At 44.4% G+C, this 4,953-nt stretch overlaps 1 non-coding gene across 1 annotated transcript; it reads right to left on the bottom strand.

Annotated features, from left to right (window-relative positions):
- Positions 1–681: 681 nt before the first annotated feature.
- On the bottom strand, positions 682–758 carry Trnas-cga (transfer RNA serine (anticodon CGA)). The gene has a single exon. It is a non-coding gene; the product is annotated as a tRNA-Ser (tRNA).
- Between the last annotated feature and the right edge of the window lie 4,195 nt (positions 759–4,953).

The raw sequence follows: 4,953 nt of genomic DNA on the forward strand, positions 1-4,953 counted from the left end.
ATTATTCCCTACGTTGCAGAAAAGTGTTTGCACTATGATGAAGTGAGTATATCCTGTGAGCGAAACAAGAGTGCTGAATTCGAATCCAGGTCTAAAACTCAATATCTCTACTTTAGAAATTTTCATATGTACCCGCCCGAATAGTCTAGTGCTTTAACACATCGCTTCTGAGATTCGGCCGGTGCACCAGCCCCTAATTTCTTATTGGTCTTCAGGTCGTGCGCATACACTAATTTCAATATGGGAATGAAGATACGACAGTTTGTTTCGACACATCGGAATACTTGTTAGCGTGCAGCCTTACCCTGGTACGAAGTTACATAGGCTTAAAACTGCCATGTAACGCAGGTAAGCGATTCTCCTGTCAGTTATGACGATCCGAACATGAGGACAACACAACTCCCAGTCCCTGTACTGAGAAAATTTCCCACTCGGCTGGCAATTGAACCCGGACCCCTCTGGTTAGCAGCCTGCTGGGCAGATCCCCCGGCTACCAGGAGGACTTCTGGCCGCAGATCGAATCCGCCCGGCGGGTGCAATTTTTAGGCGGTTTCCCACATTAGATACATACCAGACTGTTACTCGAGTTCCACATTAGTTAGACAATTTGCCAACCCAGAATGAGATTTTCACTCTGCAGTGGAGTGCGCGCTGATATGAAACTTCCTGGCAGATTAAAACTGCGTGCCCGACCGAGACTCGAACTCGGGACCTTTGCCTTTCGCGGGCAAGTGCTCTACCAACTGAGCTACCGAAGCACGACTCACGTCCGGTACTCACAGCTTTACTTCTACCAGTATCCGTCTCCTACCTTCCAATCTTTACAGAAGCTCTTCGCAGAAGTGCTAGTTCTGTAAGGTTCGCAGAAGAGCTTCTGTAGAGATTGGAAGGTAGGAGACGGATACTGGTAGAAGTAAAGCTGTGAGTACCGGACGTGAGTCGTGCTTCGGTAGCTCAGTTGGTAGAGCACTTGCCCGCGAAAGGCAAAGGTCCCGAATTCGAGTCTCGGTCGGGCACGCAGTTTTAATCTGCCATGAAGTTTCAATTTGCCAACCGTTAGAAAACAAATAATCGTAAACTTTCACATGAATAACACTATACTTACTCAATAGGCGTATACATATTCCTCCGGGTAGAGGTTTGGAGGTGGGGTAATGGGTAGCGACAGGATATCTGGCTAACACTGAAGTTAATCATGCTCATTCCTAAAGCCGACCCCACGTAGGTGTGGGACGAAGGGAAAAGGAAGTGTCATATTTAGGGTTTTAATATCAGCATTATGAATGCCAGATGACTAGTTCGCCTGGTGGTTAATGGTGTGATTCACACAGGCCCCACTTAATCACGGTCTATGGAGGTACACGTACTGGAACTTCACATATCTCGAAAATTTGGTTCGGGCTGGTACTGCCGCAGTATTTGTGGCATGGCTCCAGACCTGTGTTTGCAGCTCCATTTATGAGTGTTCCTTTCTGCGTTGACTACCGATCGTCTGTTAGAAAGAATAAAACTCAGTCAGAAACGCACCAACCTGCTAGTATAGTGACAACGTAGAGGCAGGTGGGGTTCTCGGTTATTACAGCCAAGGTCTCTCCCACGTACAGTAGCTGGTCACAGGTACACACAAACCCTCCGTATGAGACCCTACTGAGGCAATATGTGGTGCTATAACGAACAGAGTGTCAACATAATACCGCAGCGGGTGCAGCTTGGTTGATGCCTGATGAGCTAAGATGTACAAGTAGTGAGTAGTGTGGTGTGGAAGTCTTGCTTGTGAATAGTGAGGGAGGTAGCACAGTGACTTAGACATACTCGTTACTTTAATCATTTTATGCAGCCCCCGCATTGTCAACACACCAGTCTGCAAAGAATACACACATCACAGCCAGCGATGGAGATAGCTTGATACCATAAAGCAACTTGAAATTAGCAGACACTGTAGATGGGCGTGTTAGTAACAATTAACATATATAGGTAGGAGGTAACAGACGCTAGGAACGCATCACTGACATTATATGACATGGTGTTAAAAAAATATTCATCTGTTTCTGAAAAGATAAAATCTTCCACGTGAATTCTATTCTATCTCTTTCACCTTGTCCCACAGTTACGCAGGGTCGGCCATGGTTAATCGGAATTGGCATGGTTAATTTTAAGGGGTGGCTGGATGCCCTTCCTGCTGCCACCCCATACCCCCCAGAACGGAATTAGTGTATCCCAACTATCTGTATCTAGTGGAACCCATGAAATAGTGTGAATGTGTTCAGATGTCTGAGAGCTGTCTAACTAAGGCGGAACGTTGGGACCAGCCCGGTATTCACCTAGCAGGATGTGGAAAATCGCCAAAAAACCACATCCAGGCTGGCCGGCACACCGAATCTCGTCGTTAATCCGTCAGGCGGATTCGATCCGGGGCTGGCGCGCCTACCTGAGTCCAGGAAGCAGTGCGTTAGCGCTCTCAGCTACCCTCACGGGTTAATATCTTCTACGTGAATGAAGGTAGGAAAATAGGGTGCATGCTAACTTATGCATCAAAATGAAAGGTAGATAGGAGTCTTCTTGTGGTATCTGCCTTCCTCCACAGCTGAGAGAGCATTTCAGAAAGGGTCCCAGACGTGAGCGCATGTGTTATGGTCGATCATATTCGTTGGTACATTGGTGTACATTCCTCAAAAACTATTTTTTTTAACGTAAACCAAATTTGAAGGAGCATAAGCTGTCATGTCTTCTTCAAAGTTTTTTACTTATATCCATATTACTGAGAACTTCGTCAGCTGACTGACCCATTGTAAGTCGGCTGTTTAGGTTTTTTTATTGGTAACGCCGCCGCCACGTAGCGCTCTGTATAAAAATCACTGGCTGGGCCGTGCGCAGTCTGTGTTTAGTCTGCATTGTTGTCTGCCATTGTAGTGTTGAGCAGCGGCAGCTGGATGCTAACAGCGCGTAGTGTTGCGCAGTTGGAGGTGAGCCGCCAGCAGTGGTGGACGTGGGGAGAGAGATGGCGGAGTTTCGAAATTTGTAAGAATTGGTGTCATGAACTGATATATATATTATAACTGTTAAGGTAAATACATAGTTTGTTCTCTATCAAAATCTTTCATTTGCTAACTATGCCTGTCAGTAGTTAGTGCCTTCAGTAGTTTGAATATTTTATTTAGCTGGCAGTAGTGGTGCTCACTGTATTGCAGTAGCTCGAGTAACGAAGATTTTTGTGAGGTAAGTGATTTCTGAAAGGTATAGGTTAATGTTAGTCAGGGCCATTCTTTCGTAGGGATTTTTGATAGTCAGATTGCGTTGCGCCAAAAATTATTGTGTGTCAGTTTAAGCACAGTCGTGTAATAATTTTTCTAAGGGGACGTTTCATACCATCATTGAAACCCAACATTGCGTTCATGACACTAGGTTGTACGGTTTCGAGGCTAATGAATACTGTCTTAGGCAAGTATTCCAGCATACAGTTGCTGAAACGTTTGTTAGAATTCTGAGTTCCCTCATGGACGAATTAAGCAAGCAAATTTTTGCTAGCTAAATCTCTACAGAAAGGTTTTACACCATCTCGTGTTGACAGTTGTAAGCGATGATTATGTCTATGTGGCCTCTCAGAAATGTTGCGACAAATTTTGGGGGATTATGGAGGATATCTTGAGGAACAAATCGAGGACGTAAATCCGTGTCTGGGAAAGACATCCGACTACGCTACAGAGCATCGAAGTTACAGGTTCCGACCCTGTCACTAGGGCTCCCATTCGCCAGCAAACGTGTTTTTTTACGCCGACGGACCGCAGGCGGGACGTCTCTCGATGTTGTTTGTTATTCAGTGATCGTGACTGATGGCCATGGTCGTCAGTGGAGAGGATGGAACTAGCTGATGTGAAGACAGGCATTGCCTCCTATGGATGCGATGCTTGTTGCCCTTGTGGTTGTCCGCTTCGTACCTGGGATTTCCATCCACACTTTAATCTTCCTGTATACGGAAAAACATTGGTGATTTTAGAGGATATAACTTTTTAGAAATATTTACTATGTAAATGTTTATATTCACCTCCAATTAGCTTCTTACTGATACCTCCTGAACTTTGACATAAGTAACTTCAAAATCAAGCTGAAATATTAATTAGATTTTATGTAATTTTGTCTGTCACTGGCCAAACAAGCTAATCATAATGGCACCTTGTGCAGGCAGGTGCAAAACGCTGAAGCTAGCTCACTTTCCGCAGGCAGGAGCGAAACGCTGAAGCTAGGTCACTTCCCAGTCCTGGACTAGTTTATGTATGTGATATGAACGGATTTTATTTCTCCGTAAAAGTGAATTAGTGATTAACTGAACGTCGGAAAAAGTTTAATGGCGCTTTAGTGTATGTGCGCACAGCCATTAAAGTCGTGTGAAGATAATTTCGTGAATTGAAATGGGGCTCCATAAGTAAAGATTAGATTCCACGAAGTTAAATTTAAATTTTGCCGTTAGACTGACTTTAAACACAGTTTTTTCCACATTTTTAATAAAACAAGGTGATATCCATTTATTTAAAGACTTTCATTGTAATGGTGTTGAGACTTTCCCACTTGTCATTCCATCAGTCACAGTTGACCGTACGTAGGTGAGAATCTGTGACCGGAAGACGATCGTCAGTGAGGACATCAAGACAGTTTCACAACTCGCGAGGTAATCAGATCTTGTCGTGCTGAGCTATCGAAATTTCAGGAACTCATTACGAGTTGGTCAGTGAAGCCCTCCACATACAAGTATTTGCAGAGAACAACTTGCCGATGTAGTAATGTGTCACTGGAGGAACAGCCCACATCTTATCCAAATCGGGTAATCAGTTAGGGGGGTGTAGAAACCGCTATAGGGTCATTCACTGTAAATCTGCAAAATCGCTTTGCCATTTCAAACGTGTAGTGAAAGAGTTCTTGCTCTTCTCCTTCACTGAAGACATTTCTTAAGTTCCACGT

Source organism: Schistocerca gregaria, chromosome 8 (assembly GCF_023897955.1).
Source record: "Schistocerca gregaria isolate iqSchGreg1 chromosome 8, iqSchGreg1.2, whole genome shotgun sequence".
Taxonomy (NCBI): domain Eukaryota; kingdom Metazoa; phylum Arthropoda; class Insecta; order Orthoptera; family Acrididae; genus Schistocerca; species Schistocerca gregaria.